The sequence below is a fragment of the Rosa chinensis genome, chromosome 4 (genome assembly GCF_002994745.2).
Source record: "Rosa chinensis cultivar Old Blush chromosome 4, RchiOBHm-V2, whole genome shotgun sequence".
In the NCBI taxonomy this organism is placed as follows: Eukaryota; Viridiplantae; Streptophyta; class Magnoliopsida; order Rosales; family Rosaceae; genus Rosa; species Rosa chinensis.
The window spans coordinates 6,962,602-6,975,365 of NC_037091.1; the positions used below are offsets into that span (position 1 = coordinate 6,962,602).

The 12,764-nt window shown below is 42.7% G+C and overlaps 1 pseudogene; it reads left to right on the forward strand.

Annotated features, from left to right (window-relative positions):
• Positions 1-4,634: 4,634 nt before the first annotated feature.
• LOC112198700 lies at positions 4,635-8,937 on the forward strand (annotated as a pseudogene).
• The last annotated feature ends 3,827 nt before the right edge of the window (positions 8,938-12,764 follow it).

Below are 12,764 nucleotides of genomic sequence, written 5' to 3' on the forward strand. Positions count from 1 at the left end.
TATCAATATCCTGGGTTATCAGAGCAATCTAATGTACAGGCGTACAAGAGAATAGAATACAAGATAAAGGACCGATACTTTTATAATGCGGAAGCTATGACAGCTATGCCACAACCTCATGTACGCTCGACCTCAAGCTAAACTGGCCTGCAAACTGGGCATTTAAAATCAAAGGGCCCAAGGGAAAACATTTAAAAACCGTTAGAGTGAGTGGACGAAAAATAAGTAATTTCGAATGAATAAGTAAAACTTAATGTCTTCCCAAGTTATTCTCTAAAACCTCGCATGCAGTAACAATATTGGAAATACTTTTAATCATCATCTTTACTGCAATCTTAATCACGTAAAATAGAACAAATTGCAATCTCTTAAAATCTCATCCTCAATCCTTATAAAAACATCCTTTTCCAGAGGCTCGTTTGATGACTAGAAAGACTGCTGTTTAGTAATCTCATGCCATTTAGGAGGGACTGCCACCCAGATGACTCATCGGAAGGGACTTCCAACCGGAATCGGAGGCGGTGGGTAGAAGGGGCTGCCAACTAGCCACTGGTAGTTAGAAGAGACTGCCAACTAACTAGGGCTGGGCACGGTCCCAGACCGGCACTGCTTTTACAGGGACCGGGACCGGAACCGGCATAGCTCCTTCGGGCCGGACTTGCAGACGCAGAGAACATGGACCGGCCTAAACCCGGACCGACAAGAACCGGGTCGGTTTATCCGGGCTTTCGGTTCCTGTCATTCTCTCTTTCAGGGCACAAAACGAACCAGTTGAAGCCGCCTTCTTCTTCTTCCTTTCTTCCTCCTGTGAAAAAACCCACCATTAACAGACTCAAGTCACTCAACCTTTAAAAGCAACCCACCATCACCAAAGACTCAACGGTAACATCACAATCAACACCCAAAGACTCAACCTTTTAATCACGATGCACCCATTCACCCAATCCCCGTCACCCTCATCCCCTCAGCCACAGGCGCCGCCACCGCCTTCTCCCTCCTCGTCTGCTTCCTCAAAATCACCTGCATATGCACCGCCCCCGAACCGCTTCTCCTATTCCCTCCTCCGATGCGCCACCGACTCCTTCTCCCCCTTCAACATTCATTTGAATGGACAATTGTTATATCCATCCCCCTCCAGTAGAGAAGAAGCAAGAAGAAAGGTCAATCAAAAAAAAAAACAAGAAGAAAGAAGACGCAGAGAGAAGAAAGAAGAGAGAATAAAGACTTTAGTAGAGAAGAAGAAAGAAGAGAGAAGAAAGAAGAAAGGTTAATAAAAAAAAGGGTCGAAGAGAGAAGAGGGAATCTTCTTCTTTATTAAGTGATAGTGATAGGGGGACACCTGTATTGAGAAGAGTGAAGATAACACGTTTCTGACAAAAAAAAAGAGATGACAAGTACAAAACATAAAAAAAAAAATTATTAATTAGTAATATTCGGGCCTACGGGCTTTTGTGTTCTTTTAAAATTCAAAACCGGGACCGAACCCGGTCAAACTCGGTTTAGGACCGAACCGGACTTTTTCCTCAAAATTTTCCTTAGAACCCGGACCGAACCGGTCGGTTCGGATCGGTCCATGCCGGTTTTTCGGTTTGCTCGGTTTTTTTGCCCACCCCTACAACTAACTAACTCATGTCATCTGGAAGGGACTGCCAACCAGGTGACGCATCGGAAGGGACTGCCAACCGGAATGTAGTATGGAAGGGACTGCAAACCAGACTATTACCTAAAAGGGACTGCCAACTAGGTAATATACGCATGCGCCGAACATAGCCTCCTCAATAAACTGAATAGCCTCCTCAATAAACTGGAAACAACCTCTTTCAATTACTTGCTTTCGGAAAGAAACTCGCTATTACTTCAATAAAACATTAATAATTCAAACCTCAATATCTCAACAAATCATCGAAAGCATAAATCAAATACTCTGAAAATCAATAAATGCTTTCGGAAGAAATCTCAATCTAACTTCAAGGCTAATAAGTGCAGAGCTCAAATATTTGCTAAATCCTTCATACTCGTAAATCATCATATAAACTGATATTTGAAATCAATCATTCTCATAATATTTTCTGAATCAGTCACTTCCCGAAAATCATTTCCCAACTCAATAACTCATAAATAAATAGCTTGAAAAATCTATTGAAAGCCCTCGGGAAGGAAATCCACTAAAAATCCCGTAACTCATAGAGCATAATAAATCCCAAGAAATCAAGCTCATAAAATCATAATACTCAATAATTCAAATAATAAATTAAACCTCAATTGGAAAATAATATATTGCATGCACATTTAATTTAAAATAAATGTCCACTCACAATACTGTTTAGGCGACTATGCATACGAGTTCCTTCATCGAGCAATAGCTCGGTACGTCGCCCTGTACACAATTATTTTCTGTGAATAATTATTCAACAATCAAATACGATTCTCAAAATCAAATCCTCATAAATCATCTCTCCACTTCTTCTCTGATTCAACCCAAATTTTACATCTAATACCAATTCGTTATCTTAAAGGTTCCAAGTCAGAACCAAGAGATATCCGACGGTTGGATTCTCGTAAATCGATAATCGTAATCCTAAATTCCCAGAAATTCATAATCAATTAAAAACTTCTCCAATTCCAACCAAATTCACATATTCAACCTCTACAAAAATTATAGGATTTAACTAGCAAAAAAAAACATAGAATTTAAATTACTGTTTAAAGGCCACTACTGTTCACACACCGCACTGTTCACGTATGATACTGTTCATGCGCGCAGCCAACTCCTCCTCCGACCACCAAATTTCAACCACAGAATCATCTCAACATTCTAAGCAATTTTCATAACTGTGACCAAGTGAGAAAATACCTTGAACTGCTCCAATTTTGCCGATGAACACAAATCCAGAAATTTCCAAACCCACCAATTTGGAAATCCTTTAAATTCTCCTACCAAACGTGGAAATTTCAGCTAGAAGCCTTCATAGAAAACGATCAGTGGCTCGAGGTTCTCCTAATAGGACCAATTTCACCTCCGGAAATGGCTGGAAAACGGAGAATTTTGCCAGAGAAGCAAACTGCTACAGTAACAATGATTTCAGGGATTCGAGGTTTTCCGGCCAAATTGCCGATACTCACTGGTACTACCGTGTAGAGGAGGAAGAGACGGTCCACGACCAATTGGAATCACGTCGATCGGACGCCGGACGGCAAAGAAATCGGAAAAAGAAGAACGGAGGGCGACGCAGGGGAAGAGGGAGAGGAGAGAGAGTCGGGGGGGGGGGGGGTAGGTTTCTGAAACCTACCACAGTAACTTCTGATATATATATATATATATATATATATATATATATATATATATATATATATATATATATATATATACAGATCCTATCCAGAGCGAGGTTAGGGTTTAGGGTCACTTTTCGGTCGCATATCCACATCTCAACCGTTCAGTTTTTAGGTACTAATGAATAGATCATCTCTGCAAAATTTCAGCCAAATTGATGGTCTTTAAGGTATCTAACTCACTTAAACCAATGGACAGACTGAATCTGTCCAACCTGAACCGTACTAGCTTTAAGGCAGTTATCAATGTCTTAACGACCATCAATTTGGCTGAAATTTTGTAGAGATGATTTATACATTAGTACCTAGAAACTAAACTGTTGAGATGTGGATATGCGACCAAAAAGTGACCCTAAACTCTAACATCGCTCTGAAATTTCAAAGCGATGCCTCGCTCTGGATAGGATCTGTATATATATATATATATATATATATATATATATATATATATATATATATAGAAAGTACCATGAACAATAATTTCACATTTTAAGCCATACTTTCGCATACGAACTCCGATTTTTACGTATCACATATGCACGCGCTCGGTTTAACGTTCTCTACAACTTTCATGAAAAACATTTTCTCAAATTTTGATCCGAACAAAAAGTCAACTTTTAGGGCTCTCTAAAATGTCAAAATGGACCCAAAAATTAAATGTAATTGTCGTTTACCCATCGAAAGACTCGTAAACTGGTAAATTTAGGTTCGGGACGTTATACTAACTGTATTCCTTGCAAGTCCCACTTAAGTGCATTTTTCTTTTGGACTGAGGGGCAAGGCATATATCTCGTGGAAAAAGAGTATAGTTCTCAGATGATAAAAGCATAAGAATCATTCCTGTAACGTTAAATGCAAAAGCATGCAAAAAGGAAAGAAGCTGATGCTGTCTCACGTTAAATGCAAAAGCAAAAAGGAAGAAGCTGATGCTGTCTCAATTATAGAATTAAAGAATTGTTCAATTCAATCAAATAGAAAAGATAAGATTCCATATCATACAACATGATCCGATATGGACGAGGACGTATCTGAAAGCCCAACAAATTAATAAAGAAAACCTCTCTCAATTTTCTGTGCTCTATTGCTGCAAATTCTCCATATAGATTCTCTTGGTATTTTGAGTTTTGAGTGCAGGTGAGTGGATATCAGCAAAGTACAGTTGAAAGGGTATTTCAAATCGGAAGAGATTGCAGCTTGTGTGAAAAAATAACACATATAGCGGTGAGTCAATTTCAACTCCAAACATCAATAAGGAATTCATCCGATCAAAATGAAAATTGAATTAAAGAAGATTAGGATAAACTTGCATGATACTCAGGCGGACCATTTTTGTGTGCGCGCGCCTGTGAAATTCAAGAACCTGCTAAGCGTAGTAACTTCGACAATTTACTGGTTCTCTGTTTGGCTGATTGCAGTTTTATATGAATATCAGGGTTGAGGTCGGATCCTGTGAACAACTTCCAGGGAGAGAATAAGCCTCAGTTAAAGAGTTAGTAAGCTCTACGCCCTTGTTTCACTAAACAATGAATGCTTCTCCTATTTTTTATATGCATACATGCCGGAAATTATTTCAGAGTAAACTGCATAATATTTTTTTGGATTAAATACTGCTTACTCCCTATACTTATAGGGTTTCGTCGTTTCAGTCCCTGACATTCGAATTTCACCTAAAAACTCCTTGAACTCTCAATTTCCTCCCAATTAGTCCCTGCCGTCAACCTCCGTCCAAATTATCAGTTACATTGCTGATGTGGCATTCTTTTTATGCAAAAATGTCTATTATACCCTCACCTACTATTTTTTTAATATTTATTTATTTTCTTTTCTCTTTTTTTTTCTTGTTCTATTTTTCTTCCATCTCTCTCCTCTATTTATCTTCATCTTCTTCTTCCAAAAACAAACCTAGCTCTCTCTCCATTTCCAGACCTTCGACAACACCAACGTCAGGTTAAAGATTTGAATTCAACCCATTTGAATTCAATATCAGGCTAAAGATTTCAATCAACCCAAACAAACTAAAACTCAAAATTGACGAAACAAACAAGCAACATGGCTTCTCGGCAACAACAGAAGCTAGATACAGAGCAATTGCAAGAGGCTACCATTTAATCACAAATTCAAAAGCTGAATTCAATCACAAATTTGAACATCAATACCATTTACCATCCTAAACCCAAATTAGCGTCAAGGTTAGATTATCATAAAACTCAGATCGGACTGTAATTGGTATTTTTGCAGAAGCACTCGAAGATCCCAATCCAAAAGAACCAGAATTGAAACCTTAAATCCCCAAATCAACCACAAAAGAATCAAACTTTGGGAATCAGCAATTATTTAGATCAAGAAATGCAACTCGAAAAAGAAGAAGAAAGACTTGCCAAGTTGTCGAGATTAGAGGAGTCTCCGGTTGGGGAAGTGAAGATGAAAGTGATGGAGAAGAAGAAGAAGAAGAAGATGGAAGTGAACATGACTGACCATCAATTCAACCTCCACACTATTACTGCCCAAAACCGAAAATTCATCATGTAAAGGAATCCAATTCAACCAACAGATATAGCAATGAGAGAAAGCAATAATACCTTTCATATTGGGGCTACTACTAGCTCCAAACCCAGTTAACAAATCATCGAAAGCCGCCGGCACACCCTTGCGAGAGCTTTTCGACGACGCCGTCTCAGCCTTGTCATCAAACCCACTTACCCGCCGCGGCGGCGACGCCACTGTCGAGAAGAAAATATCGTTTGCAGTGGAGCTCTTCAGCCCCGCTCCGCCAGGCCAGAATCGGCCACCTTGGAGGAGGAATCAGTGGGCCCACCACCACCGTACACGGAATCCAAGTTCAAAGCTTCGAAATTGATGGAGAACCTGGCCGAGCCGTCGAAGATCTTCTCAAAGTCTTGGGCTTTTAGGGCTTCAAAGATCTGGTCGTGATCGTCGGAGAAGGACTCGTCAAAGGAATTTGAGGTGCGAGTTGATCTGGAGGAGGGTCCAATCGAGCAGGAAGACGACGACGACCCAGTCGCCGGTGAGTTCAGGGCTTAGTTGGCAGGCAAGTTGGAGGAGAGGGACGTTTGGGTAAGTGGGGTGGTGGGAGCGGAGGAGATTCCACTCGGCGTCGAGGGCAATGATGGCGGACCAAATCAAGGAGGTGGTTAGGTGAGTGAACTCGGAAGAATCGATAGAGGAGACGAAGAGGGTTTTCAAGGGCATTGGGTCATGCGGATCCATGGAAGAAGAAGAGGTCAAAAGGAAAAAGAACAAAAAGAAAAGAGAGAAAGATATAAAAAAATTAAAAGAAAAAAATTAATTGAGGGTAAAATAGACATTTCAGCATAAACTAGATGCCACGTCAACAATTTAACGGTCAATTTGGACGGAGCTTGACGGCAGGGACGAAATGGGAGGAAATTGAGAGTTCAGGGACTTTTTAGGTTAAATTCAAAGGTCAGGGACTGAAACGATGAAACCTTAAAAGTATAGGGAGTAAACGGTAATTAACTCTATTTTTTTTATATATAAAGCATTAGAATTAGTTGAGGTAGTGCTCTAGATGGCTAGCTTGATGCATATACATATATGCATGGAAACTTAGACAACATCTGTCCATTTCATTATTGGTTCCGATTGTCTCTGAATTACTGTGTGTTTGGAAAATTATTATTTTTGAGGGAAGTTGTCAGCATCATCCGGTTGCCCTTTCATTGGACTGATTTTGATTTTGGCTGATAATTTGAAAAAACTTACTGCAATTTCAGAGAAGAAATACATACAAAGACTAGGCGCACATAATCGCGATGTCGTTAGTAGTGGAGGCTATGGTCAAGACTCTAACGGAGCATGTGTTCACAGCTCTAATGAACCAGGCTGAATTTGCACTTGACTTCAGCGGCCAGTTTGAGCAGTTGAAGACAGGGCTTGATCTCACCAAGGCCTTACTTGCAGACACGGAGAGTCTCAACCACAAGAACAACATTGTCAAGGCAGCATTATTTGAGCTGAGAGAAGTCATCTACAAAGCCGACGATGTACTCACTGATTGCTTGGTTAGAGACGAATACAGAAAGGATGGATCTTGTTCCGGCTCCTTGTTTCACGATCCATTCTTCCTGCATCGTACGGGAAAGAAATTGAAAGACATCAATTTGCGTATGAAGGAGATAGAGCAGACCTTGGGCAAGTTTTTGAGGGCTCCTGATAACATCCATAGAGAAGATGCATACCAAGTTAGGGTGATGGTTTCACAGGACTGGAATCCAACTGAGATAATTGGGTTGGATAGCGATGTGGAGAAGATTAAGGGTTGGCTTTTCGACACTAGCAAGGTACTTTCCCACGTAGGCATTGTGGGAATGGGAGGCTTGGGGAAAACCACCATTGCTCAAGAGATATTTCATGATCTAGAAGTAGTAGGCCACTTTCACAAGCTGATATGGGTGTGTGTTTCGCAATCAGATTATGAGGAGCATCCTAGAAGGTCTAGGAGAAAATGCCTCCGGAGCTGGTGTTACTCAGATTTTGAGCAGAATTCAGCAAGTACTTAAGGATAAGAGCTGTCTGATTGTCATGGATGATGTGTGGAATCAAACAGATGTTGATTGGTGGACCAACCTCTGCTCTGTTATACCCAAACAAAGCAGCTGCATCATCCTTACAACTAGAAATGAAGAAGCTGTAATTGGTATGGGAGTTGAAAGCTCACGAATCCACCGTCCCAAGACTCTTAATGATGAGGAAAGCTGGCGCTTGTTCTCCAAGTTTGCATTTCCTACAAGCAAGGGATTGTGCCCGGAGGACAGGCTTGAGAAATTAGGAAAAGAACTCTTGAAGAAGTGTGGTGGACTCCCACTCGCAATCAAGACTATAGGATCCTTGTTGGCATCAAAGGTCGACTCCCCTTCTCAGTGGAGACGAGTTCTGGAGAGCTTTCATGCTTTGACAACAGAGGGAAAAACTAGCTCAGTTATGGCCTCTTTGCGATTGAGCTATGATGAACTCCCGCCTGGTCTGAAGCAATGCCTGCTGTGTTTCTCCATCTATCCTGAAGACTATGAGATACGTGCTGATCAGTTAATCCATTGGTGGATTGGAGAAGGCCTCGTGCAAAGCAAGGGCTCAAGAACAGCAGTAGAAGTGGGATATGAGTATCTTGCGGAACTGATAAGCAGATGCTTGGTTGAAATTGTGAAGCAGAGAGGTTTTGATGGGAGAGTCTACAAGTGCAAGATTCATGATATGGTCCGGGAACTGATAATAATGATTACAGAGGAGGAGGAATTATGCTGCTTTGACAAACAAGGCAGACAGAAATTGACAGCAAATACTAGGTGGCTATGCTTTATTGATGAAATGGAGGAGAAGTCCTTGAAACGTAGTTCAAAGCTCAGGGCATTGTTGATGATGTCAAGCCGCAGATTTGACTTTGAAAGGAATTCTCTGCGATCCCTCAGAATGTTGGATTTATCAAACTGCAATGTGGATGAGCATTATGTGAAGGATCTCTTCAGCTGGATCAGCTCCCTTAAGCGCTTAGCATCTTTGAACTTAAGTGGTATTCAGGCTCTGAAAGAAGTGCCATCTTCAATTCATAAACTCCTCAACCTCTAACTTTTACTTCTAACAGGTTGCAGCAATCTAGAAAAAATACACCCTTCCATCACTAATTTGAAGAAGCTAATTCTTTTGGACCTAGGCGGGTGTCCAATCCAATACTTACCTCAGGGATTGGGAAGGCTTTCTTATCTTCAAGAGTTCTCTGGATTCAAGATTGTGAGTCGGCCTAGAATGCCATGTTTCCGGCTTCTTGAGATTAGGGAACTGATCAACCTGAGAGTACTGCGAATACATGTAAGCAGTACCACAGTTATTGCAGACAATGAACTTGATGTCCTCTCTCAGCTTAGAAGGCTCAATGTTCTGGGCATCGATGCAGAAGATTGTAGAAATAACAATGTTTTGGAAATGATAGAAAGGGTGACCCCTCCTCCAAGCCACCAAGAGTTGTATCTTAGGAATTACAAGAAGGAAACTCTGCCTAGCTGGGTTAATCCCGGACAGATTTCAAGATTGCAATATCTTTGCATCGAGAATGGAGACCTAGTCAAGCTAAGCAGTGGTCAAACCACCTGGAACCTTGAAGGCCTGTGTCTCAAGTACTTGATGAGGCTAGAGGTAGACTGGAAGGACTTGGAGAAGGATATGCCTGTACTCCACTACATGGAGGTCAGTCATTGTTACAAGCTGAAGGATTTCCCATGTTCAGTTATGGAACCTGGGGTCTGGAGAAAGAATTAAGGTAGGGGTATTGATGGCTTTGAAATGACTCTGGCTACAACCCGGAGGTATGGAATTAATCAATAACTTATATACAATCGGAGGGGATATACTACTGGTTTCTTCTTGTTGTGGTAGCAGTATTTTTGTTGTCTTTTTTAAGAGAGAGTAAAAGTGGTTTGAAATGAATTTTTCATATTGTTTATGTGTGATGTTATCGTTATGCTTTGAAGTGGTCTGTGTTTGAGCCCAAAAGTAATTTTGGCAAGATCCTTTAGTGGATTTAGCATAGCGGGCCGATACCTGCGGCCCAAAAATAAGCCTACTTGAGTTTGGGTTACAGCTTTGCCCATTCCTTGATCCATAAGGAAAACGAAACCTTATTGGAGTCAAGTAGCAGAGATTGAATAGGAAACTTCAATCAATAATCCTTCTATAGCAAGGAACAATCGAAACCCTAGGTATAAATACCAGGTTTAAAGGACAAAGAAAACACCTCTCTCAAATCAATCAATCCCAGCGATTACAAAGCATCCCCGGAGCAAACCTTCAACCTCGTTGAAACCTGGTGACCGCACGCCAGTCCTAGTCTCTCCAAGAGCCGATTGTCAGCATCATCAGATCAACCCAGCGATCGTACTTCCAGTCCTAGTCTCTCCAGGAGCCGACTACCAGTACCATTGCCACCGAGACTCTCTCAACCAGCGAAGCAAGGGTAACGCCCTCGCAACCCAGCGAAGCTAAAGTCACACTTTAGCAAAACCCGTGCTTTCTCCAAACTTCCTAGTGATTGCTCTGCTCAGCCTACAACGTTGAGTATCGATTCGGTGACGCGAAGAGATCACATCCAAAGTCCTTATCCGTAAGGCAAGAAGTCCTTTCTCGGAAGGCTAGAGAAGAACCTTGTGGCGAGGTTGGTGCCCTCCTCGTCCACAACGCTTGAAGAAGAAGTCAGGTCAAGGGACTCCCCCGGCGACTACACCCCACGGTGCTGGCACGCCCGCGCACACGCTCAAAAGAGACAGTTTGCACGCCAACTGGTTTTGGAGCCAAACATTTTGGCACACCCAGTAGGACCCCAATAGTGTCTCTTCGTGAACGTAGCCATTGGGAAGTCAAGCAAAAACCCTTACCAAAAGGTTTACGCTAACTGGTCAAAGCATAAGACCTCCAGTTACAGACCGCATTCTCGCGCGGACTGTCATGGTCTTTCTGAAGAACCAGTGACTCAAAGATTTTCTCGTCATTCCTAATCACCCGATATGTCAACTGAACGGGAAGAGAATCACCCGACCACTACTGAGGGTCAGAGTGTCACTACTAATCAGGCCAGTGAGCCTGTTATCACTACCGCTGTCTCCAATACAGTGGAAAGTGGAAAAAGAGTGGCTTTCGTTGCGAAGCCTATTCCAGAGGGAGCGACCTCCGAGGTAAGGTTCGCGATCATCATGGAGAATATTGAAAATCATCGCAAAAAGATAGCCGTTGATTTTGAAAAGGAAACCGGAAAAACAGACCAGCTCATACACGAACTAGACCAGCACATTACCTGACATGCAGAGGATACTAAGCAACAAATCGCACAATCAGAGAATGCAGTAAGGGCTAATGCCACAGGTATCGCTAGTGAGCAGAATCAGTGCCAGAAAGAAATCATGGAGGCTATCACGAACCAAACCAAGTAGACTGCGTCAGATATGGCAGGTCTTCTCAAGGATGGCGCTAACCTCGCAACCGAGGTGGCCATGCAAAGAGCTGAATTGAACCAGGCAAGAGAAGTGTTGAACAAAGCTTTAGGGGATCCTAATGCTATCCTTGGCTCCCTTGGCTAGCCGTCTGGTTCGGGCAAGTACGTGCCGCCGAATCAGCGAGAGAAGGTTAGCAACAATACCGCTACACCTTCCGCAACCGTTGCTGCTACACCACTGAAAAATAAAGAGCAAGCTCTGGTTATCGGCGGTAGCAAAGAAAATGCCACCTCGTCATGCGGACAGACCACCAAACAGAAGCATCAGGCATCAAAAGTTGGTGGAACTTCGTCCGACTCTACCACATTCGTTCAATACGACAGCGATGGGGCAGAAAACATATACCAAGAACTGCCAGGAAGCTATTATGGGATTGACCAGGCTGGTAACCTGATTAAGATAACAGCCTTGGCAAAAGAGACACCTATGCCAGCAGTGACTCTTCAGCAACCAGCTACAACCCGCGTTGTACATGTAGGAGAAGGGACAGCGACTGTAAACCAAGCAATACCCTTGCAGGCTGCTCGCCATACTGTGACGACACCCCCCCTCCTCCTCCGGGCCCAGAATATGTAAGACGTGAGGAGGTAGAGGAGATGATCAGGCTAGCTAATCCTAGGGCCCAAATGGATGGGGTCTATGAGGGACCTTTCCTGCCGCATATAATGCTCGCGCCCTTTCCCAGGGGTTATAAAAATATCATATTTTCTACTTTTTCAGGGGAAGACGCCGAGAATGCGGCAACTCATTTGGCCAGGTTTAGGGTGCAATGCGGCCAGTACCAGAATGATAATATCCTCAAATGCAGGATCTTTGGTACTTCTCTTTCGGGAGCTGTCTTTAGATGGTTTTCCAAACTTCGACCAGGAACAGTGGTGAATTGGCCCGCAATGGAAAAGCTTTTCCGAGAAACCTTCGAAGCCATTGAGCCTGAGGTTGACTTGGCTTCTCTCACTCAGATGGCCTAGCAGCCTACAGAGTCCGTTGTGGCCTATCTTCAGTGTTTCCAAATTCAGAAAGCCAAGTTGAACGTCATCCTGCCTGAGAAAGAGTTAGTCAAGCTAGCGGTCAAGGGTTTGGAACCTCGTCAGCGAAAGAAGCAACATGGCAGCATGATCCAGTCAATGGGAGAACTCATCACAGAAGTGGGCATCTTTGAACATCTCCTCAGAGAAATTGACGCAAGGAAGAATGCGTCCAAAAGGACATATGTACCAGGAAAACATCGCACCCTAGCGGCCCTGAGCTACCAGCCGGCTACTTATGACCCTTACTACCATCATCACAGTGAAGAAGTGGTTCAGGATGACGATGAGGAAGAGGAGAATGATATCGCTGCTTATGAACTAACCGGGAGGAAGAATCCAGCCCTGAAGCAACTGAAAATTTCCAAGGAACCTATCAAGCTCAAAT